Source organism: Lissotriton helveticus, chromosome 11, assembly GCF_964261635.1.
Source record: "Lissotriton helveticus chromosome 11, aLisHel1.1, whole genome shotgun sequence".
NCBI lineage: Eukaryota > Metazoa > Chordata > Amphibia > Caudata > Salamandridae > Lissotriton > Lissotriton helveticus.
Window position 1 is genome coordinate 498,471,637 of NC_136072.1, and position 26,578 is coordinate 498,498,214.

The 26,578-nt window shown below is 45.2% G+C and overlaps 1 pseudogene; it reads left to right on the forward strand.

Annotated features, from left to right (window-relative positions):
- Positions 1-3,506: 3,506 nt before the first annotated feature.
- LOC144790828 (transcription initiation factor TFIID subunit 13 pseudogene) lies at positions 3,507-3,845 on the forward strand (annotated as a pseudogene).
- Positions 3,846-26,578: the final 22,733 nt, after the last annotated feature.

Here is a 26,578-nt window from a genome sequence, read left to right on the forward strand (position 1 = left end):
GGCTCCTCCCCGATCAGCAAGGATGATGTCTAACACCATCCGGTTTTGTAAAGCAACGAGTCCCATAGCCTGAGCTTAGCTGTAATATTCGTCAGAATCCCTGCAGTTGTATTAATGACCCCATCTGCAACTCTTGTGAGCCATCGAATGTTAAGGCTATCGGACATTGGGCCCCAAAATGGCACAATACCCTTCATGGCGTCTGTATACTGTTGCAAAGTAATATCTGTCTGATCTATATCTTCTGTGTTAATAACCCTTCTAACTCGGGACTGGTGTGCACTCCTACATTGTAATCAATGGTCCCTTTGGTAAATGGACAGTGCTATATACACTGGGGTCAGAAGGAAAGAAAAATAACAAGTACTTGACCAACCCTTTGGAAGCCAAACATAAGCTTGAGACCCACAGACAAAATAGACACTATGTGGTGGGAGTAAAGGCGGACTACTGTTTGTGCTCAACATATATGTGTTATTGCAATTGCTCTCTCCTACTTGAACTTCCCCTGGACACAAAACCCAGCTGTTGTATTGACTATTGGTATTGTAATCGCTTTATCCATAGTAATATTACATGTCTGAAAACATTTGAAGTATTCGGTAGCATTGAACCCCTGGAAGTCTAACATTTCATTTCAAAGCCATGTTCCATTTTTCTCCTGTTCATATACATTCATACAAGCTGTCGGGGGCAATGTTTCAGGGGTCCCTTGCTCTCCTGGAGTAAACCCTTGATGTTATGTTATGTTATGTTATGTACCAACTCTTCTATAGCGCACGGCTACCCCGAAGGGTGTCCCGGCGCTTTGGCAAAGAGACCTGAAAACCGAGGAACACAACACAGCAGCTCGCAGTGGTCATAAGATTTATGAAGAGAAGAGCCAAGTCTTTAGCTCCCTTCTAAAAGAAAGGAGACTGTTGGCTTTACGAAGAGTAATAGGGAGCTCATTCCAGCGGCATGCCGCCAAATACCGGAAGGACCGTCCTCCCATCCGGGCACGTCTGATAGATGGTACATCTGCTTTGGCCAACTCAGCCGACCGCAACATCCTCCGCGGCGCATAAAAAATCATGCGCTTCCTGATGTAGTTCGGGCCCACTGAATGAAGGGCCTTAAATGCCAAAGTAAGAATCTTAAAGACGATTCTTTTGGAGATGGGCAGCCAGCTTTTTTAGCAGATCCGAGGCTCTTGCTCTCCGTGGCAGGCCAAATATAGCTCTTGCCGCTGAATTCCGCACTATTTGCAGTCTGGCCAACAAATATTTAGGCGATCCTGAGTATAGGGCATTTGCGTAGTCGAGTCGCGACCCAACTAGCGCCTGGACCGTAATTTTTTTGTACTGCAAAGAAAGCAGTGGAAGAAATTTTCTGAGCATCTTCAGGATGCCGAAGCATTTCCCAAACAACCCAATAATATGGGGTCTGAAAGAGAGGTCGTCGTCGCACAATACCCCAAGATTCTTGGCTTGGGACGACGCCTTCTCAGGTGGGAACATGTCCTGAGGCCACCATGATTTCCAGCAAGGATCAGGGGCACAACCAAAGAAAAGCAGCTCAGACTTATCTGAGTTGCATTTCAGGCTGTGCCGCTGAAACCACGCAAAGACTGCACTCAGACAGCCTTTGATCCTGTCGCCATCGAAAACCTCTCCCTTTCTGCAAGTGAACAGGAGCTGGGTGTCATCAGCGTAAGATATGATCTGGGCACCAAAAGCCTCCGCTACCTCCGCCAGAGGGGCCATATAGATATTAAAAAGGGTGGGGCTCAGAATAGACCCTTGAGGAACCCCCACCTCTAGCGGTGGCATTTCAGCGGAGAACGGAGGTGCCCAGATCACCTGTCGACGACCCGATAGAAAGGATTGAAACCAATCCAACACCGTCCCACGCAGCCCGATCTCCCAGAGTCTAAAAAGGAGACCGTCATGTGGGACGGTGTCGAAAGCCGCCGACAGGTCAAGCATGACTAACATAGCCTTTCCCCCGAGATCAAGAGTTTCTCTGATAGCTTCGGTAACCTCCAAGAGGGCTGTCTCCGTGCTGTAATTAGCACGGAAACCAGATTGAGAATCATGGAGGATGTTGTTGCTCTCGATGAAGTTGGTAATCGAGAGCTGTACATGTTTCTCAACCACCTTAGCCAGAGCAGGAAGCAGGGAGATTGGTCTATAGTTAGCCTGCATCAGGGGATCTAATATAGGTTTTTTGAGTAACGGCAGAATCAGTGCGTGTTTCCATGCCTGCGGCACCACTCCCGAACTCAGGGAGAGATTAAGCAGAGGGTTCAGCAAGATGTTAACTGCCGGAGCCACTCTACCCAAACATTTTGCTGGGCATGAATCCAGAGGTGAACCAGACTGAAGCCGGGACAGCAAATCGTGAGATGTGGCACAGGACATCGGTAGAAAGACCGATAGTATGGGCCCTGTCTCTTCCCTTAACCGCATGCATGCGGGCGGAATTCCGCCCGTACGCTGGGAATCTGTAAAGTGCACTTTACATGACGAGCTGGGCTCGTCATGAGCGTGCGAGGAGGCTACCTCATGACGAGCCCAGCTCGTCATGAGCGTCGAAGGGGTTAATGACGGTACAGAGCTCAGTTTAAATGCCAACACATCGGCATCAACAATAGGGAAAGACTCCTGAATAGCCTTAATTTTAAGTACAAAAAAGTCAGCAAGCTGCCTAATCCACTCTTCTGTGTGAGAGTGAGGGGGTGAGCAAGCAGCTGGAGAGGCAAACTCCTTTACTATTCTAAAAAGTTCCCTACTCATATTATCCGCTTCATCTATTCTGCGCTCAAGATATTCTTTTTTGCCTTCGGAAATCTGTTTGTGGTAAAGTTTAATAGCGTCACGATATTTTATTTTCTCCTCTAACTCATATGTGCGCCGCCACAATCTTTCGGCCTTTTTACATTCTTGGCGCATTTTTCGTAATGAAGGAGTGAACCAAGGGGCGGACACATGGCTTAGGACTGATTTGGCAGGCTTAGCAGGTGCTAATTCATCAAATCTTGCTTTCAACCACTTATGAACCAGATCAAGGTCAGAGTCTAGATCACCTGTAAGCATACAGGGATACCGACAAAGGGCATCCGACAACATTTCCGCCGTAACTAGGTGAAAGGATCTTGATTGTCGGGTCGCGCTCTTCTGCCCTCTCTGGCCGATCCTGGTCACATAAGGGATGCCAAAATTTATTATAAAATGATCCGACCATAACACAGGGAGAGGCGGGGACACGGCAATCTGCCTCGTAGAAAAAATCAAATCAAGTGTATGGCCTTTAATATCGGTGGGTCTGTCAATATAGGGAGCAAGCCCGAGCAATGCAGTAATATCCCGCAGTTTAGACGCATCAGGATCCGCTGTCATGTCCATATGAAGGTTTAAATCCCCTAATCTTGATGAACACGTATATATTCTAACACTGTATAATAATCAGCAGATGGCATATCTATAGCAGAAGAATGAAAATTAATTCATACCATAGTAAATACAATGGCAGATGAGGACGAAGATCAGACATTCGATGATGACAATAAAGACACAGGCGGTGGCACCGATGGCGGCCAGGGGCGAAGGAAGAGACTCTTCTCCAAAGAATTGCGCTGCATGATGTATGGATTTGGGGACAACCAGAACCCCTACATAGAGTCTGTGGCTATACTAGAGGATCTGGTGATCGATTTTATCACTGAAATGACACACAAGGCGATGTTGATTGGGCGGCAGGGTCGAGTGCAGGTGGGGGACATTGTGCTTCTGATCCAGAAGGACCCGTGCAAGTTTGCCAGAGTTAAAGATCTGTTAACGATGAATGCAAACTATGGCTCGTGATCACCACTCAACTGCACATCATCCTGCTGGGTAGTCCCGATATGCTTGTTGGACCTTGCAAAGGACACTGTAGTTTTAAAAACATTAATGGGTAGGATCAATGAAGGTGATTTCAGATAAACCTCCAATGCCAGGGTACTGGCAGATGCCTTGTACTTCTGTTTACTCTCATTCAGAGAACACATTTCAAGAAAACATGTCTTTGAGTATAAATATTAGAAGAGATTTTTTATGTATTTGTTCCTATATCTTTTGAAAGATATTCCATTGTCCTTCATATCATTATCAAACATACTGACATACCTCTGTGTGTCGTAATCTCTCTAGAAGGTTGAGGACCTGTTTTCGAGTGCAAATTGTTTCTTCACTTACCTGCAGAGGGATTTTTACAAACAGTGCAAATACACACACTCTCTGTACTTGATAATGTGCTAAACAATTGTGTTGATTTCAGTCATGTCATACTTTAAAGTATATATCACGTGTATAATCTCTGGAATTGTTTGTCATGTTTCTTTTTTGATGAATAGCAAATAAAAAAATGCCATAGTAACTAGTTCAAACCACCCCTCGCAGCTTGCCAGATATGAGAAGGGCATCGACAACAGGATATTACTTCTATGTGTAACTGAGGGGAGCAGACCGCAGACCGCAGACCCAACAATTTGTAACATTAGATGTACCATGGGCCTGATGCAGCATTTGCAAAAAAAAACATTATCTACATATGTTTTGCGATGTTTCCCTTTGTGAGGGGCGAGAGTAACAAACGTGTTCAGGGGGAACAGGCATTGTACCAACCAGAGAATGCACTGGGTATTTCTCTTCCAAGAACCAGGCTACTAAAAGTACTGTTACTAAAAGTATCACAAGAATTACTGCAAAAACTATTTTACTCTTTATGGACCAACTAGACTCATTCCGCTCTGAATGCTCGGCTGCAAATGGCTGTTCTTCCTGAGTAATAGGTCGGCCAAACTGGTACATTATGAAATCAAGGGGAAGGAATGCAAGTAATCCAAGGGCAAAAGGCATATGTTCCCAGCGTCCATTAGACCCTCGCTGGCAGACTCCTATTGTTCATCAATGTTGGCTTGTCGAGCACTGGCGGTGGAGCTGTCGACCAGCTCTTGAAGAAAATCCCACGTCGTACAGGATAAAGTACCCCCCTCCAAGGGGAGCACGTTCGTACTATCCTGTCCAGTGTCCAAACAGTGAACCAATTTTCCCTTTCCCTAAACTACCATTGGTACCATTAGCAAGGTACACCCTAACTTTCGCAGTCCATTCTTACTAATCTGACTTCTCCTGTGGTGCACGGCTCCTCTGTCTAGGGCGCAGATTGGACCTAGCTACTCAAGGCACAGAGGGATCAACAAAAAGGGGCTCAGATTCAGAGGGGCATAAGGACTGGGTCTCAGGCACAGGTGGGCCAGCAGAATTGGGCTCATGAATGGCCCGGACCTCAGGGGGCACTCCGCATTCAACACTGCATCATTTTCATTCTCCGTTTGGGTCCACGTTAGCCGGGCATTCGAAAAAGGAACAAAGCGGGGCACCTGTTCCCACTGCAGGTTGACGATGCCGTCAAGGATCCATTGGTCGTAAGGTAGAGGAAGAGTCACCTTCTGACAATTTTGGGCATGAATCCAGTTCTTTCGGCTGGCAACCTTGACAGCGGTGCGTCTTGCGAGGAGTGAAGAACCGGGTTTTAGAACCCAGCGGCGCCAGGGACATGCCCAAAGTCTTCGGGTTCTCCTGTTTTGGCAAACAGAGACACGGAATACTTCTAGGTGGCGTCAGAGATCAAATTTATTAGGAATGTCCCAAATTCAATATTTGGAAGCCGGAAAAATTCATAATTGAAAGCACTACCCATGTAATGAAAAGTCGTAAGGAAAGAAACAATTCAGATGTTGATTAGGGTAAGATATGTACAAGGAAACTAAAGGTTAACGAGGTCCTGAACATTGATTGGCAATCTCAGACAACGATCAGCCAGAGAAATTGGCTTCGTGAAGGGTCAGTTTCAGGTGAAGAGGTCAGCGTCCTGCAGTTCACTCACAAGTCAGAAAAGGGTCTGTTTAATGCATACATGAACAATGAGGCCCATGCAACTTGGTTCGTTCAGTTACCTCCACGGCCTACGTGAGGGTAACACAAAATGGCGTTATGAACAACGCAAACAAAATGGAGTCCGGTCACGAAAACCACGGAACCTCAGACCCTCCTTTTACCATTACGTAGGCAATGACCTAAACTCACGTCAATCTGAATCCAGGTCTATATCTATTCTCATCAGGTCATCAAGGTGTTGCTGTAACATCATCTTATTATCCTTCGCTTCTCTTGGGACTGGTCTTCTCACACAGATTGTAGCACAAAGACTACAAATGGTGGGACCACACTGGATGCATAAGCAACACGAGAAAAGGATCGCTAAAGCCATACCAAGGAACATCAGAATCTTCCATCCCCATTTGGACAGCAGTTCCCAAAACCATTCTATCAATGACCAGTTCCCAGCGGACTTATGTAACCTCAAAATGGCTTGGTACACTGTCGGGGCGTTATCTGGTATGAAAACGCAGCAACTAGACCCGATCAATTTACATACTCCACCTCTATCTGCAAGTATAATATCTAAAGCAAAGCGGTTCTGTAATGTCATAAGGCGATCCGCTTGAAGCTCGGCTGTAATATTGCTAAGGGCACCTGCAGTCTCATTTATAGTGGCCTCGACCACTCTCGTAAGCTAACGAATTGTCCTACCATTAGCCATAGGAGCCCAAAAGGGCAGGAAACCCTTAAAGAAGTCTCCAACTTCTTGTGCGGCAGTGTCTTTCGCATCGATAACACCTCTACCATATCTTGTCTTATGGTAGTTGAAAGCAGCTGTGACTGTAGGGGGAAGCAAAAATGCCACATAACATGTGCCTGAAAAGTCAGAAGGCAACCATGTATATGCTCTATCATAACAAACAAAATACGTGCCTTTAGCTGGCACGAACGGTGGAGATTTCTGGGACGTATAGACATAGGTGTGAACACACACACTCTTATCAAGCTGAGCTCTCGGATTCTGACCATTACCTTGCAGACAAAAATGACCTCTGTGGGGTATGATCCAAATAGGAGGAGACCTTTTCTGTCTCTCTTTCTCTGTCAGACTAATGCTATATATCGTCTTGTTCCAACCAACATATGCTCGTACCTCATCTTTAGGGATAGCATTATATGCATCAATATCTCTGACCATATCTACTATTCCCTGTATCAAGGCATTATTATTCGCACTATCTTTGACAGAACGTACAGGAGATGCTTCATTCGCATAGATAAACATTGACTGGAGTGCCCATACTGACCCATTAGGCGAAAAAGGCAAAACCAAATATGGCATTCCCTTATCAGTCGTATGTGGCATAAGACCACAAACCCAACAATTCGTGGTATTTACAACTAGCTGATGCTGATGTAACATCTGTATAAACGAATTGTTCACAAATTCTAATCTTCGTGTCTGTTCATGTTCAGGCAACGTATGAAACTCATGTGGGGAAACAGTAGGAAAAGAAAGAGTAGGTTGGGAGGTAGATGCAAGCGTCTGTTGTGATGCATAGAAAATCCAACCCACACAAACCAACATAATGTTCAAAAGCATGAGAAAACACATTATTAAAAACATTTGCTACGAACCAATATACACATTTGCACTCTGAAATCCACTCTTTTAACACCCTTGTCGGACTCAAAAGACTCCATCCTCTAACGTGCTGCTCACGGCAATTTTCCTTCTTCACTTAAGTGTGCGTCAAGATCGTCCTAACGACTCTAAACCACAGACCTTGTGTCAATACGCGGCTCACCTCTTAAGAACTTATACCGTGACCCTGCAGCTAAGTCCGGATGGTGACTCGAAAAAGAAAAAGTAAAAAAGTCTCTTGATCTGATAAGGTGTAATTCACTACATAAAAAAATTTAGATTTATTTGTCCATTTCAAACGTCCTTTTTCGATCTCAGATTGTAGCGTTCTTTGCCAGGCACAGTCTGATCCTTAAAGAGGAGTTCCGGATTCGTCGTGTCGAGTCTCAGAGACGGAGGCACCGCAGCTTGCAGAACATCATCATCCTCGCGTTCCGACTGAGTCCATGTCAAATGTGCATCACTAAAAGGTACGAATCTAGGAACCCTTTCACACTCGGAGTCAGCTATTCCATCCCTCACCCACTTATCATACAGTAAGCGCAACGGAACTTTTTTCGTATGGGTGGCATGCACCCAGTTCTTTTTACCAGCCACTCTAACAGCAGTTCTAGTGACCAGCAATACCAAATAGGGACCAGTCCATCTCGGCTCCAAATTCTTGGATCGCTGAAAATTCTTCGTCAAGATAAAATCACCAGGTTGGATCGTGTGCCCTGGATCTGCAGTAGCTGTCGGCAAAGTGTCATAGACCTGTTGGTGGAGAACACGTAATTTAGCAGTTAAGTCATGTAAGTAATCCACCAACATAGGATACTCAAGGTCACTGTATTTCTTAGAACAAGGCACACCCCAAACATTCGCTGGACGACCAAAAACTATTTCGTATGGGCTAAGTCCCACACAAGAATGCACTGTCGTCCTTGTTGACAAAAGAGCCAACGGCAAGGCATCCGGCCATGTAAGACCAGTGCTCGCTTGAATCTTAGCGAGTTTCAGCTTTAATGTGCCCTTTATAGCATTCGACAAGACCTGCTGACTGGGGGTGATTCGCAGCGTGGAACTTCTGACTTATCCCTAATCCAATACACACTTTCTTCATGACTCGACCCACAAATTCACTCCCATTGTCCGACGTTACAATTCTCGGCAAACCAAATCTAGGGAAATACTCTTTGAGCAAAACCTTAGCTGTAGACAAGGCAGTATCATCCTTTATGGGGTAGGCCTCTATCCATCTGGAAAAGGCGCAAACAACCACAAGGACATACTTCAGATTGTTGCATCTCTCCATGTGAATGTAATCTAGTTGTATCACTTCAAATGGATACGTCGGAGGAGCAAAATGACCAGCTGGAGTTGGAGTTCCCTTGCCAGGATTATACTTCAGACAAATCATGCAATGCTTCACAACATTCTCAGCACATTTCGGAATTCCAGCATTCTGCCATACTGGAGCCAACAACTTGCATATTCCCTTCGAACTAATGTGAGCCATTCCATGAGCCATAGTAACCACTGGGAGCACATACACATCAGGCAACAACCATCACTGGTGTTCTGACAACTCAACCCAACAACCCGTCGAATCCAACATACCCGTACTCTCTCTCCACGTACTCACTTCTTTCTCTGTAGCTTCAGGCTGAATCATCTTCACACTTTCTATTGTGTTTTCACACATTCCACTTTTCACAACCCATCTTGCAGGACCTGCCACATACATACGGCTCATCATGTCTCTCGCCGTTTCCTTCGCAACTTCATCCGCAAAAGCATTCACTCGACCTACATCATCAACAACTTTCTTATGCGCTCTACACTTCACAATTGCAATCTGCTTTGGGAGAGCAAGAGATTACAAAAGTTCATTCACCAACTGCCCATGCTGAATTTTTGTGCCATGGGAACGAAGGAATCCTCTTTCTCTCCACAAACGTCCAAAACTATGGGCAACACCAAACGCATACTGGCTATCAGTATAGACATTCACTCGCTTTCCCTCTGACAATACACACGCTCGTGTCAATGCAATGAACTCTGCTGCTTGTGCAGAATTATGTGCTATGCGTGCTGTCTCAACAACTGTATGTAAAGTTGTGACGGCATATGCTGCAGTCGTTTCACCATTCGGAAGCTTAAAACACGAACCATCAACCTACAGCGTACCATCAACATTTTCAAAAGGAGTGTCCTTAAGATCCACTCTAGCCTTTGTTTCTTCCTCTGTACGAAGAAAACAATCATGCTGTTCTTGAGCATCTGACTCTACAGAAATCGGCAACAACGTAGCTGGATTCAATACATTACATCTTTTAATGTGAACATGGCTAGCCAAAAGAGTCAACTCATAACCTGACAGACGTGCACTAGTAAGGTGCTGTGTCTTGGTCCTGTTCAATAAGGTATCCACTGCATGATGGACCATCACAATCAACGTATTATCCAATACCAAACCAGCAGACTGTCGGATAGAAACAGCCGCTGCCGCTGTAGCTCTCAAACAGCTCGGCAACGCTTTAGCTACCGGATCTAACGTCGCTGAAAAATACGCACATGGACGTTGCTTGTCTCCAAACTGTTGAGTCAACACTGACAATGCACAACCTTCTCTCTCGTGAACGTACAACGTGAAAGGTTTACTGTAGTCAGCAGTACCCAATACCGGAGCTGAACAAAAAGCATCACGTAATTCAGAAAAACTTTTCTGACACTCATCAGACCAAGGGAGAGGATGCGGAGTATCTTTAAGAGTCAGCGCCAACAGAGGTTTCGCTAGCAGGGAAAAATTAGGGATCCATTGTCTACAATATGAGGTGATACCTAAGAAAGCACGCACTTCTCTCTGTGTGGATGGTACACTCATTTGCGCAATCGTTTGAATTCGTTCTGGGGTCAACCTTCTTCCCTCCTTCGACAAGAGATGACCTAAGTAGGTTACTTCTTGTCGGCAATACTGTAACTTGGAAGGTGACACTTTATGATGGAGGTCAGCCAAATGTCGTAACAAAGAAAGAGTAGCCTCTTTACAAATCTCTTCGTCATCAGCGGCAACCAACAGATCATCAACGTACCGGATAAGAGTAGCACCAGTAGGCAACACAAAGCTATCAAGCTGAGTTTTCAACGCCTGACTATAGATGGAGGGACTTTCACAATAACCTTGGGGAGCTCTCTTAAACCGGAAGCTTCGTCCTCCTAAAGAGAAGCCAAAAATATCCCTACTCTCCTCAGCAATCGGAATGCTAAAGAAAGCATTCTTCAGGTCAATAACAGAAAACCAGGCTGCCGAAGCAGGAATCAGAGTCAACAAAGCAGTGGTATCTGAAACTGTGGCACCACAATCTTGTTTACCTCTCGAAGGTCAATCACAAACCGGTACACATGTGGCTGAGAAGCATCATTACGCTTAAGGACAGGCAAAACCGGACTATTACACACATTACCTCTCGTTTCCTCAACTACACCCTTCTCAACCAGATAATAGACAATAGCTAATAGAGCTCTCTCGCCATCACTAGATATTTTATACTGTGGGACACGAGGAAGCCTAGCATTCGATTTGAGGGTGACAACATAAGGTGGAATCTGCAAAACACTAACATCATTTGGACCTGTAGCCCAAAGCGTATCAGGAAGAGAACGCAATTCCAGTGGAAGACAATCTTTAGACAAATACATCAGAGAAATCACTTTCTTACCTAGGGTAAGATGTACTCCCGAAGGAGAACAATGTAATGTCGCATACAATCTTTTCAGCAAGTCCAAACCCAACAGATTCTCATTACAGCCAGTCGTCAAAATAAGAGGAGCTTCCAATTCACAAGGGCCAATAGAAAGGGGCAAAGGATTAGAAATCGGGTTACAAACTGGGGCGCCTGAAAATCCTACGGAAATATTGGTCAAGCCAGACAAAGGTGCACCAGGAAGTTTAGAGTGCATAATAGAACTCTTTGTCGCACCAGTATCCAAAAGAAAAGGTTGTACCACACCTGATGTAGTCACTTCAACATAAGGTCCACTCTGGTCTACTGGAACTGACACTACTCCCTCTCTTTGCCCATGTCTGTCCTAACTATCATTATAACCAGCACTCTCACTCTCGACATAATAATCATCAACATAGTACTGTGCAGACTGACCACTCGGAACATTCTGTCTGTCAAAATAATTCGCAGAATTCTGAAGGGGAGAGGAACGCTCATTCTGGGGTAGCACACCACGTCCCCTACCCCTAGGAGCTTGTTGGAAACCACCACGACCTCTCTGACCAGATATGCCATTCGCACGTTGTAACAAAGCCGGGCAACTATTCTTGAAATGACCTTCCTCTCTGCAATAAGCACACTGATTAGGACCAGGAAAGAATCTCGGAGCATAAGGCTCAGGTTTCTGTAACAATCTCTGAAACTGTGGAGGTTGCTGAAACTGAGGCTGATTCTGACGAGGCGGATAAGCTTGCTGCAAAAGAACCTTCGTCTTTAAATCTTTCGTTTTCTTCTCTGCTTTATCCTTCTCATCTTTATCCCTATTCTCATAATATTGTGCAGTAGCCAATATCTGGGCCAACGAAGAAACAACCCATGAACTCTCAGAGTCCTTTAACTTATTGGAAAGTTCGGGAAGCAAATTAAAGACAAATTTGTCCACGAACAACCTTTGACCACCTTCCGTACTCATGTCCTGACCACTATGATCGATAAACGTTTCTTCAAACCTCGTGAAGAAATCAGACACACTCTCGTCTTTCTTTTGTTTGCATGCTGCTAACTTGTCCCAATTCACTCGTAAAGCAGGCATCATAGTTTTCATTAGATTAATAATCCTACCAGGTAATTCTGCAACTAAAGGCTCAGGTTTGGCACCTCCAACCTGTCGACCATCTGCAGCAACAATATTAGCCCACGTATCTCCTAATTCTGTCGCATGATTCTCATGACGAATCTTCGCCAACAAAGGTTGAGGAACTACATTACCCATTAACATATCTATGTCAGCTAAATTCATAATACACGCTTCAACTGTCTGGGACAACAACTTGTAATAACCAGCAGGATTCTTACGAGGGTCAGGTAAGGTCTGCTTAAGAGCCAGGACCTCTGCTCTCTTCCAAGGGACATGTACCCACACTCACTGAAAATGGGCCTCCACAGCCTGAATACCCTGATTAACATTAGCAGCAACTGCCTCTCTCCATACAGGGGGAACTTCTCTCATAGGATACTGCTTCACTTTCCTCCTAACAGAAGGATCAGGTTTGTACAATGGCTGAGACGGGAGTCTAGTTCTGAAGGCAAGTGTCGTCTCTACAGCATCAGTTGAAGAACCGGGTTATTTAAGACCCGGCGGCGCCAGGGGCACGCCCAAAGTCTTCGGGTATCACCTGTCTTAGAACACAGAGACACGGAAACTTCTTGGTGGCATCAAAGATCGAATTTATTGGCTGCAGCCAGTAACAGAAGTCCTAGAAGTCAACACGGTATGAGTTCTCAGGAGACTGCTCCATTTTACAAAGCAAGTCATCCCTTTTTATGCCAAAAATCACATTCCAGACAAATACCTTACATTTACAAACTGTCCATTCACATGTATCCACACCAGAGGTATCGCATGACGGTAAAACCCACTTTTCAGTTGCCCAGCCCATGATCAATCATCGGCCAAACCCAACATTCTTCTTTAGACGGGTCGAACGAACCCATAATAAAAAAGGGCACATCCCATCATAAATAGACCATAAAGAAAGGAGCAGAAACAGGTGAGAGTAGGATAAGACATATTTGTGTGCAATAAAGTTTTACGATGTCCTGTGCTGTGATCCTCAATCTTGATCAGCTACTGGGAAAGGAACTGGCCTAACAAGGTTGGCTTCAGGCAAGAGGGTCAGTTCGCTCAGGTCATTCAGAAGTCAGCTAAAGTGTACGTGTGCTAAAGACTCGTTCGGCCGTAGTCATCGGCCTATGTGAGGGCAACCACAAAATGGCTGCCATACACAAAATGGAACCCAAGGGTTCAGAACGAAATCCCTAAATACGTAGTGAATCCATCGGTCTAATGTGATAAAAACACTCATACTTGTCGTACTAACTAGTTACGGTTCGCTAATATCAAATTCGTAACGAAACCATGACCTTTATGAAACGGGTTCAGAATTCACGGAACCTCAGACCCTCCTTTTGCCCTTACATAGGCAATAACCTACACTCACGTCAATCTGAGTCCACGTCTATATTCATCAGATCATCGAGATGTTGCTGGAGCATAATCCTATTACTTAGTACCTCTCTTGCGACAGGTCTCCTTGCACACGTAGTAGCACAGAGGCCACATATAGCAGGAGCGCACTGCACACAAAGACAGAACAGGAAAAGAATCGCTAAAGCCATCCCAATGATCATCAGAATCTTCCATCCCCAGGTCAATAACAGTTCTCAAAACCATCCAATCAACGACCAATCTCCTTTATCCACATTTATAGACTCAGAGATCTTATGTAACTTGGAAATGGCCTGGTATACCGTGGGAGCATTGTCTGGTATGAAAACGCAGCAACTTGATTGGATCACTTTACATACCCCACCTCGATCTGCAAGTATGACATCTAACGCAACTCTGTTCTGGAAAGTCATAAGGCGATCTGACTGGAGCTCAGCAGTCAAGTTACTAAGGGCACCGGCAGTTTCAACTACGGTGGACTCAACCACTCTCGTCAATTGCCGTATGTTCCTGCTGTTAACCATAGGTCCCCAAAACGGCAGAAAACCCTTCAAAAAATCTCCTAATTCTTGTCTTGCAGTATCTTCCTTACTGAAGACACCTCTAACAACTCTCGTCTTGTGGTAATCTGCCGCAGCTGTATATGTAGGAGGCAACCGAAACAAAACATGTGCCCGAGAAATCAGGGGGCAACCATGTGTACGCTCTATTGTAACAGACAAAATAGGTACCCTTAGCTGCTAGAAACGATGGGGAAGTCTGGGACGCAAAAACATACGTCTCAGTGCAGATACTCTTCCCTAACTGAGCTCTCGGATTCTTGCCATTACCTTGCAGACAAAGATTACCCTGATGGGGTACGATCCAAATCGGAGAGGATCTTTTCGCTCGCTGTTTCTCACTCAGACTAACTCCATATCCAGTCACGTTCCATCCAATATACGCTAGTGTCTCATCTCTCGGGATTGTCTCATAGGAACCAACTCCTCTAATGATATCGACTATTCCCTTAACTAGAGCACTATTCTTTGGATTGTCTTTCACAGAACGTAGAGGATAGACTTCACGAGCATAGATGAACATTGTTCTGTATGCCCACACAGAACCATTATAGCTGAATGGCAGGACCAGATAAGGAATACCTTTATCAGTAGTATGAGGCATAAGGCCACACACCCAACAGTTAGTCGTGTTCACTACCAGCTGGTGTTGGTGCAGAAGCTGAACAAAGGAGTTATTAATGAATTCCAATCTTCTAACGGATTCATGTTCAGGCAGAGGATGAAAAGAATGCGAAGAAACAGTAGAAGAAGGTATGGGTTGTGTAGTGGGTGCAAACGTCACTTGAAAAGAGAATATAATATATCCCATCAAAAACATCATCAAGCTAAGTAACATAAGAAGACATAATATTAGGAAACACTTTCTACTCATAATTTGACACATTTTGCTCTTAAAACTCATTTCTTCAACAGGTCTCTCCATCCTCTAACCGTGCTGTTCGCGGCGGTTGGTTCTTCCGTGCTAAGGAATGCGTCTGTCAGTCCAGGGAACGCCCTAGGACGAACCAGAACCTCGACCTTGTGTCTTCGGCTTGCACTCCCAAGTCTTTACACCGCGACCTTACAGCTGAACCCGGATGGCGGTTCGAAAAACAAAAATTGGTCAAAACAGTTTCTCAGATGGGAGAGCTGAATTTTCAAAAGTAGCAAAGAAAATAATTTTTACTTTATTAGTCCCACGACTCTTGGTCGCAAATTATAACGGCCTCTACCAGGCAGTGTCTGATCACGAAACAAAAGTTCAGGCTCAGTAGTGTCTAATCTTTGAGACACAGGCACAGCTTCTTGAAGGACATCGTCATTTTCATTCTCGGAGCCTCTCCACGCCAACTCAGCGTCGCTAAATGGTGCAAACTTCGGCACCCTTTCAGTCTCTGAATCTGCAATACCTTCACGGACCCACTGGTCGTACGGCAGAGGCAATGGCGCCCTCTTACAATGTACGCCGTGGATCCAGTTCTTTTTCCCGAAAACTTTCACTGAGGTCCTCGTAGACAACAAGACTTGGTGTGGACCGGTCCAGCGGGGCTGATCATTCTTGGTTCGCTGAAAGTTCTTTACCAAAATCCAGTCACCAGGATTGAGGGTGTGACCTGGATCCACAGAAGCTGGCGGCAATTTATCATGAACCTGTTGATGTAAGACACGCAATTTAGTCGTCAAGTCATACAAGTAGTCCACTAGCATAGGGTATTCGATATCACTAAACTTCGTTGGCCTCGGCACTCCACAAACATTTGCCGGACGGCCAAAAACTATCTCATAGGGACTAAGGCCTATCCGGGAATGTACTGTAGCTCTAGTTGACAAAAGTGCCAACCGTAAAGCATCAGGTCATTGAAGACCAGTGCTCGCTTGAATCTTAGCCAGTTTTAACTTTAACGTGCCATTATAGCACTCAACTAAACCAGCTGATTGGGGATGATTCGCAGCGTGGAATTTCTGGTGAATTCCCAACCCTTCACACACTCTTTTCATCACCTTCCCCACGAACTCACTTCCATTATCACTCCACACCATCCTTGGGAACCCAAACCTAGGGAAATATTCTTTGACCAGGACTTTAGCAGTGGACGAGGCAGTATTATCTTTTAGGGGGTATGCTTCTACCCATCTAGAAAAGGCGCAAACAACTACAAGGACATACTTTAAATTATTGCACCTTTCCATGTGGATGAAATCCAATTGCAAAACCTCGAACGGATACGTCGGAGGAGCAAAGTGACCAGCTGGAGTTGGAGTTCCCTTGCCAGGATTATACAGCAGACGCACCATGCAATTCTTGACCACATTCTCCGCACACTTGGGAATTCCAGTATTCTGCCATACTGGAGCCAACAACTTACAAATCCCTTTCACACTGATGTGAGACAAACCATGTGCCATAGTAACCACTGCAAGCACATACGCATCTGGCAACATCCATCTTTGGTGTTCTGACAATTCAACCCAACAACCAGTCGAATCCAATCTACCCATAGTTTCTCTCCAAACGCTCTTCTCACTTTCAGTAGCTTCAGCCTGTATCGATTTCACACTTTCAATCGTATCTTCGCACATTCCACCAGCCATAACCCATCTCGCTGGTCCTGCAATATACATACGGCTCATCATATCCTTCGCTGTTTCCTTCGCAACTTCATCCGCAAATGCATTACCACGGCCAACATCATCCGTAACCTTCCGATGAGCGCTACACTTCACAATCGCAACTTGCTTCGGCAAAGTAAGTGACTCGAGAAGCTCATTCACCAATTGTCCATGCTGAATCTTAGTCCCATGGGATGTGAGGAATCCCCTTTCTTTCCACAAACGTCCGAAACTGTGAGCAACACCAAACGCATACTGAGTATCGGTATACACATTCACTCTCTTTCCTTCCGACAACACACACGCTCTAGTCAATGCAATCAACTCTGCTGCTTGCGCAGAATTCTGTGGTATACGTGCTGTCTCGACAACTGTATTTAAAGTTGTGATAGCATACGCTGCAGTCATCTCACCATTCGGAAGCTTAAAACACGAACCATCAACCCACAGCGTACCATCCACATTCTCAAAAGGAGTGTCTTTAAGATCCACTCTAGCTTTTGTTTCTTCCTCTGTGCGAAGAAAACAATCATGCTGTTCTTGGACATCCGTCTCAGTAGAGATCTGCAATAACGTAGCTGGATTCAACACGTTACATCTTCTGATGTGAACGTGGCTAGCCAACAGTGTCAACTCGTAACCTGAAAGACGTGCACTAGTAAGGTGTTGTGTCTTGGTCCTGTTTAATAAGGTATCCACTGCATGTGGAACCATCACAATCAGCGTATTATCCAACACCAAACCAGCAGACTGTCGAATAGAAACGGCAGCTGCGGCTGTAGCTCTCAATGCTTTAGCAACTGGATCTAATGTTGATGAGAAATACACGCATGGACGCTGCTTGTCCCCAAAAGATTGTGTCAACACTGACAACGCACATCCCTCTCTCTCGTGCACATATAACATAAAAGGCTTGCTATAGTCTGGAGTACCCAACACAGGAGCCGAACACAATGCATCACGTATTTCCGAAAAACATTTCTGACAATCGTCAGACCACGGGAGAGGATTCGGTGTATCTTTACAAGTCAATGCCAACAGAGGTTTGGCCAGCAAAGAAAAATTCGGTATCCACTGTCTACAATATGATGTGATACCCAAGAAAGCACGCACCTCTCTCTGTGTATTTGGCACAGTCATTCGCGCAATCGCTTGAATTCGTTCTGGGGTCAACCTTCTTCCCTCCTTTGACAAGAGATGACCTAAGTAGGTCACTTCTTGGCGACAATACTGCAACTTAGAAGGTGACACTTTATGATACAAGTCCGACAGATGTCGCAACAAAGAAAGAGTAGCTTCTTTACAAGTTTTCTCATCATCAGCGGCCACTAACAGATCATCCACATACTGAATAAGAGCAGCACCAGCAGGCAACACAAGAGTATCAAGCTGAGTCTTCAAAGCCTGGCTATAAATAGAAGGACTTTCACAATAGCCTTGGGGAGCTCTTTTAAACCGGAAGCTTCGGCCTCCTAAAGAGAAGCCAAAAATATCTCTACTCTCCTCAGCAATAGGAATACTGAAGAAAGCATTTTTCAAGTCGATGACTGAAAACCAAGCAGCTGAAGCAGGAATCAAAGTCAACAAGGCAGTAATGTCCGGAACAACTGGAAACTGTGGAACGACGATCTTGTTAGCCTCTCTAAGATCGATCACAAACCTGTAAACAGGTGGCTGAGAAGAGTCAGTACGTTTCAGGACAGGCAAAACAGGACTGTTACACACATTACCTCTCGTTTCTTCAATCACATCTTTCTCAATCAAATCATAGATGATCGCTAAAAGCACTCTTTCACCATCGCTAGAAATCCTATATTGGGGAATACGCGGCATTTTAACATTTGCTTTAAGCGTTACAACGTAAGGTGGAATCTCCAAAAGACTTACATCATTAGGACCAGTAGCCCAAAGAGTATCAGGGAGAGAACGCAATTCCGGTGGAAGCCGATCTTTAGACAAATACATCGGAGAGACCACTTTCTTACCCAATGTAAGCTGTACTCCCGAAGGAGAACAATGCAATGTCGCATTCAACCTTTTCAACAAATCCAAGCCCAACAAATTCTCGCCACAACCTGTCGTTAAAATGAGGGGTGCTTCCAATTCACAAGGTCCTATAGAAAGAGACAAAGGACTTGAAACTGGATTACGAACTGGGGTGCCAGAGAATCCTACCGAAACATTCGTTAAGCCAGACAAAGGTGCGCCAGGGAGTTTAGAGTGCATGATAGAACTCTTCGCTGCACCAGTATCCAAAAGAAAAGGCTCTACCACACCCGATGTGGCTACTGCAACATAAGGCCCACTCTGATCTACTGGAACCGACACTACTCCCTCTCTTTGTCTATGGCTGTCCTAGCAATCATTATAATCAGCATTCTCACTCTCAACATAATAGTCATCAGCATAGTACTGAGTCGACCGACCAGATGCAATTTTCTGTTGATCAAAGCAATTTATAGAATTTTGTGGAGGAAAGGAACGTTCATTCTGAGGAAATTTACCACATCCTCTACCCCTAGACATTTGCTGAAAACCACCACGACCCCTCGGGCCGGCATACCACTCGCACGTTGTCGTAAAACAGGGCATTCATTTTTATAATAACCTTCCTCCTTACAATACGCACACTGATTCAAACCCAGGGGTGGTCTTGGAGGAAAATACCCAACGTTCTTGCGGTCTCTGAAATGGCGGAGGTTGCTGAAACTGTGGACGTTGATGTGATTCTTGCTGATTCGAGCGAGGCGGGTACGCCTGCTGCAAAAGAACCTTTGTCTTTAAGTCTTTAGTCTTTTTCTCTACTCTATCTTTCTCATCCTTATCCCTATTCTCATAGTACTGTGCAGTCGCCAATATCTGGGCTGATGAAGAAACAGCCCAAGAACTTTCAGAATCTTTCAACTTATTACACAGTTCAGGAAGTAAGTTAAAGACGAATTTATCTACGAACAATCTTTGCCCACCTTCCGTACTCATATCCTGACCACTATGATCTATAAATGTTTCTTCAAGTCTAGTGAAGACATCAAATACACTTTCGTCCTTCTTCTGCTTACATGCTGCTAACTTGTCCCAATTTACTCGTAACACTGGCATCATCATTTTCATAAGATCTATAATTCTGCCAGGTAGATCTGCCACTAAAGCCTCAGGTTTAGCACCACCAACCTTTCTAGCGTCTGCAGCAGCAATATTGAGCCATGTGTTACCTAATTCAACTGCATGATCCTCATGACAAATTTTTGCCCACAGAGGTTGAGGTACTACATTACCTAACAGCATATCTATGTCGGCTAAATTCATGATGCATGCGTCAACTGTCTGGGACAATTCTTTGTAATAGCCAGCTGGATTTTTACGGGGATCAGGTAAAGACTGTTTAAGGGCCAAAACTTCTACTCTCTTCCATGGCACATGTACCCATACTCTTTGAAAATGTGCTGGTATAGCTGGGGGAACATTATTCGGACCAGCAGCTACCGCATCACGCCACACTGGAGGAACTTCTCTCAGTGGATACTGTCTCACTTTCCTCCTAACTGCGGAATCAGGCTCAAACAGTCGCTGAGAAGGGAAATCGCTCCTTAACGCAAGTACCATCGCAACTGCATTCTCAATTCCGGGACCCACTATCATCTCTTTCGCAAACTCAGACTGGACATTTAACAATTCTACAGGGACTGAACCCAAACCATTATCTTCCCATTCCTCACGAAGGAAAGTACACATAACATCAAAAACGTACCTTTGTTTCGGTGCCTCCCACTGTTGGAAGACATCCATAACTGATTCTAAGTTATACCTCGAAACATTCGAAACCCATCTGCGAGCCAAGAGATCTAACACTGCCCGTTCTTCGGGACCAGGAAGCTGACTACGCATTTGTTTACGTGTAGAAACTGGGGTCATACTCAATGACCCAAAGAAAGGAGACAAAAGACCAGTAACAGTATCAGTCATTCGTTGTCGAGCAGAAGGAGAAGCTGTCATAAGGACAGGAGGCAAAGTATTTTGAGGTGATAGAAGCGTAAGGTTAGTAGCAAGAGAAGTTGAAGGTACAGGAGAATAAGGCAAAGTAGTTCCAGACAAAACTGATAGCAAAGTCGGCAGCCCCTGAGGAGGCTGCGCCGTAGGAGGAAAAACCTGCTGAGGAGGAGCCGGTCGTTGAGCAGCAACAAAAGGTTGTGCAACTGGAGGTTGCGGAGGTGCCGTAGCACTCTGTGCATAAGGGGGTGGTAGTCTCAACAAATGTGACATCAAAGGATCCTTCTCAGGGTCCTTCGTTACATTCTCAAGAAGACATGGCAATGCTGGATAACATTTATCAATAGCCATATTATGTTGCCTATCTGACACCGCAATTGCTTTATCTTCTTCGTCCTCTTTAAACTGCCTAGCAGTTCGCATTATCGACAACCCCTTTTCTCTCTTATCTTTTTTAGCTTGTTTGATTTCTCGTTGTCTGGCTTCTTTACACCAAAGGCGAAAGGAGTCAAACATTGCCGGCCAGGCTTTCTTCCTGAATAATTTAACTTCCAAATTATCTAGAATCTCTGTGTCATAGCTACCATGATGTGGCCATTTTAAAACACCGTGTTTCCTGGTGTATCGGACCCATACTTCATTAAACATAATGGGGCCCACGCCGTGTTTAGAGTAGAGCTCATAAGTCGGAGTTCCAACCGGAGGTATCGGACATGAATCCTCCAATCGGGAATCCCTGTTACAACCACAACCAAACCAAGTACCAAATTTGCTACGATTAGGCATCTTCGCTCACTAATCGAGCTTCAAACTTCAAGGGATTATCTCTACCGATACATTCGTAAATATACAAGTCCCTCGGCTTTGGAAATTGCAATTTTCAAATCAAAACTAAGGACCAAACAAACTAAGAACCAAAGGACCAAAGACTAAGGACTGGGAGCGACCCACTTATACTTAACTGAGGTATCAGTCACGCCACCAGAAGATCCGTCTATCGTCTCGCCGTACAAAGCATCACAAATGGGTCCAAGACAGGGCGACAGTCAGGGCAGCGGTCCTTCGTAGCCGTCAGGAAAGCGGGAAGCCTCGCGGAAAAGACCTTCAGTCCACATTCGACATGCCGGGGTCGATGAAGTGGTGGCCGTCCTCCAGAATTTCCTCACGAAGCTCCTCACGATCTTCAGGCTTGGACCGGTACCGCTGAAGTCGCCCCACGCTGTGCGCCAACTGAAGAACCGGATTATTTAAGACCCGGCGGCGCCAGGGGCACGCCCAAAGTCTTCGGGTATCACCTGTCTTAGAACAGAGAGACACGGAAACTTCTCGGTGGCGTCAAAGATCGAATTTATTGGCTGCAGCCAGTAACAGCAGTCCTAGAAGTCAACACGGTATGAGTTCTCAGGAGACTGCTCCATTTTACAAAGCAAGTCATCCCTTTTTATGCCAAAAATCACATTCCAGACCTTACATTTACAAACTGTCCAATCACATGTATCCACACCAGAGGTATCGCATGACGGTAAAACCCACTTTTCAGTTGCCCTGCCCATGATCAATCATCGGTCAAACCCAACATTCTTCTTTAGACAGGTCGAACGAACCCATAATAAAAAAGGGCACATCCCCATCGTAAATAGACCATAAAGAAAGGAGCAGAAACAGGTGAGAGTAGGATAAGACATATTTGTGTGCAATAAAGTTTTACGATGTCCTGTGCTGTGATCCTCAATCTTGATCAGCTACTGGGAAAGGAACTGGCCTAACAAGGTTGGCTTCAGGCAAGAGGGTCAGTTCGCTCAGGTCATTCATAAGTCAGCTAAAGTGTACGTGTGCTAAAGACTCGTTCGGCCGTAGTCATCGGCCTATGTGAGGGCAACCACAAAATGGCTGCCATACACAAAATGGAACCCAAGGGTTCAGAACGAAATCCCTAAATACGTAGTGAATCCATCGGTCTAACGTGAAAAAAACACTCATACTTGTTGTACTAACTAGTTACGGTTCGCTAATATCAAATTCGTAACGAAACCATGACCTTTATGAAACGGGTTCAGAATTCACAGAACCTCACAGTAACATCAGATTCCACCATCGTCCCTTTAGCAGACTTTGACTGAACATCAAGCACTTCCTGCGGAATCGGACCCAACTCATTATCTTCCCATTCCTGCCGCAGAAAAGCACACATTACATCAAAAACATACCTTTGCTTAGGCGGCTCCCACTGAAAGAAAACATCAATACCTGCTGGCAAATTATACCTGGAAGCATTTAAAATCCATCTACGAGCCAACAAATCCAACACCGCCCGCTCTTCGGAACTAGGAAGCTGACTACGACTCTGCTTACGTTCCAAAACAGGGGTCATACTCAGTGGCCCAAACAATGGAGACAACAGATCAACAACAGTTTCTGTCATTCGTTTTCGAGCAGAAGGAGAAGAAGTAGGCGTAAAAACAGGAAAGTTAAAATCTTGAGACAAAGTAGGAACAAGAGCAGTAGGAGTTTGAGATGCAGAAGCAGAAGGCAAAGGAGTTTGAGGCAAAGCTGGAAGCAAAGCTTGCGACCCTAGAGTGGGTTGCGCAGTAGGAGGCAAAACCATCTGTGGAGCACCGGGTGGCTGAACAACAGCAGGAGGTTGAACAACAAAGGGTGGAACAACCGGGGGTAATGGAGGCGCAGTAGCACCCTGCACATAAGGGGGTGGCAATCTCAGGAAATGAGACATCAAAGGATCTTTTTCAGGGTCTTCCGTCACTTTCGGAGGAGAAGACAGCAAGGCCGGATAACATTTATCTATGGCCATGCAACGCTGTCTATCTAAAACTTCACACACTCGATCTTCCTCATCTGACTTAAACTGCCTAGCAGCTTGTAGTACTGACATATTCTTATCTTTCCTATCTCTCTTTGCTTGCTTAATTTCTCGCTGTTTGGCTTCCTTTCGCCAAAGGCTGGGCTTTCTTCTAAAATAGCGCAAATTCCAGATTGTCTAAAATATTTACTTCAAAACTACCATGTTGGGGCCATCGTAAAACACCATCTTTTTTAGTATAGCGGACCCACACTTCATTATAAGCAATGGGACCCACTCCGTGTTTTGAATAGAGCTCATAAGTCAGAGTTCCAACCGGAGGTATCGGACACAAATCCTCCAATCGGGAATCCCTGTTGCAACCACAACTAAACCATTTCCCAATTTTGCTAAGACCAGGCATCTTATAGCTCACTAATCTAGCTTCAAACTTCAAGGGGTTATCAACTATCGATACACTCGTAAATATACGAGCCCCTCGGCTTCGATTTTTGCAAAAATCAAATCAAAACCAAGAACCAAAACAAAGTCGTGGGAGCGACCCACTTATACTTAACCAAATATCTGTCACGCCACCAGAAGACCATCTATCATCTCGCTTTACAAAGGATCAATCAAGGGTCCAAGACAGGATGACAGTCAGGGCAGCAGTCCTTCGTAGCCATTGGAAAGCGGGAATCCTCGCAGAAAAGACCTTCGGTCCACGTCGACATGCAGGGGTCAATGAAGTGGCGGCCTTCCTCCAGAATTTCCTCACGTGGCTCCTCACGATCCTCAGGCTTGGACCGGTACCGCTGAAGTCGCCCCACAGTTGGGCGCCAACTGAAGAAACGGGTTTTAGAACCCAGCGGCGCCAGGGACACGCCCAAAGTCTTCGGGTTCTCCAGTCTGGGCAAACAGAGACACGGAATACTTCTAGGTGGCGTCAGAGATCAAATTTATTAGCTGCAGCTAGTAACAGTAATCTCAGCAATACAACACGGTGTACAACTCAAGAAACTGTTCACCTTTCATAGAGCAAGACATCACCTTTTATACACAATATTCTCATTATAAATGTACACCCACTGCGCAAAATTCTGAACAATAGAACACATTTTCTAACTGAGAATCACATTAACAAAAACCCAATTTACAGTAACCCAACCCAAAAGTTAATTATTAGGAATGTCCCAAATTCAATCTTTGCAAGCCGGACAAATTCATAATGGAAAGCACTACCCATGTAATGAACAGTCGTAAGGAAAGAAACAATTCAGATGTTGATTAGGATAAGATATGTACAAGGAAACCAAAGGTTAACGAGGTCCTGAACATTGATTGGCAATCTCAGACAACGATCAGCCAGAGAAATTGGCTTCGTGAAGGGTCAGTTTCAGGTGAAGAGGTCAGTGTCCTGCAGTTCACTCACAAGTCAGAAAAGGGCCTGTTTAATGCATACATGAACAATGAGGCCCATGCAACTTTGTTCGTTCGGTTACCTCCACGGCCTATGTGAGGGCAACACAAAATGGCGTTATGAACAACCCAAACAAAATGGAGTCCGGTCCCGAAAACCACGGAACCTCAGGAGCACCTGGACTGATCCCTTTCACCTCGGCTGCACGAAGCCGTTTGTACAGGATAAAGTACCCCCCTCCAAGGGGAGCACGTTCGAACTGTCCTGTCCAGTGTCCAAACACTGCACCAATTTTGCCTTTCCCTAAACTACCATTGGTACCATCAGCAAGGTACACCCTAACTGTCGCAGTCCATTCTTACTAATCTGACTTCTCCTGTGGTGCACGGCTCCTCCGTCTAGGGCGCAGATTGGACCTAGCTACTCAGGGCACAGAGGGATCAACAAAAAGGGGCTCAGACTCGGAGGGGCAAAAGGACTGGGTCTCAGGCACAGGTTGGCCAGCAGAATTGGGCTCCTGAATGGCCCGGACCTTAGGGGGCACTCCCGCATTCAACACTGCATCATTTTCATTCTCCGTTTGGGTCCACGTTAGCCGGGCATTCGAAAAAGGAACAAAGCGGGGCACCTGTTCCCATTGCAGGTTGACGATGCCGTTAAGGATCCATTGGTTGTAAGGTAGAGGAAGAGTCACCTTCTGACAATTTTGGGCATGAATCCAGTTATTTCGGCTGGCAAGCTTGCCAGCGGTGCGTCTTGCGCGGAGCACCTGGACTGGTCCCTTTCACCTCGGCTGCAAGGCCTTCTTCCTCTGGAAATGTCATGTTAAAATGAAATCTCCAGGCCGGATATCGTGTCCAGGCCCCTCAGGTACTGGCAGGAGTGTGTTCTGTATCTGTTGATGAATAGATTGCATACCTTTAGTTAACTCATACAAATAATCCACCAACAGAGGATATTAAATCTCAGAGAACCTTCGAGGTCGCGGGACACCCCAAACATTTGCCGGGTGCCCAAAACTACCTCATAAGGTGACAGTCCTGTTCTAGAGTGAGCCGTCGTTCTTGGGGACAAGAGGGCTAATGGTAAAGAATTTGGCCACTGCAACCCGTGCACTCTTGAATCTTTGCCAATTTCAATTTGAGAGTACCATTGTACTTCTCAACCAAACCCTCTGAATGGGGGTGATTTGCAGCATGAAACTTTAGTTTGATATGTAGTCATTCACACACCAACTGAATCACTTTAGCATGGAAGTGACTGCCATTGTCACTCCAAATCAAATGGGGCAAGCCGAAACGAGGAAAGAACTCCTTCAGGAGTGCCTTTGCAGTCGCTATGGCTGTATTCTCTTTAGTGAGATAAGCCTCAACCCATTTACTGAATGCACAAACAACCATTAACACATACTTAAAATTGTTGACTTTGTCCATCTCTATATAATCAAGTTGGAGG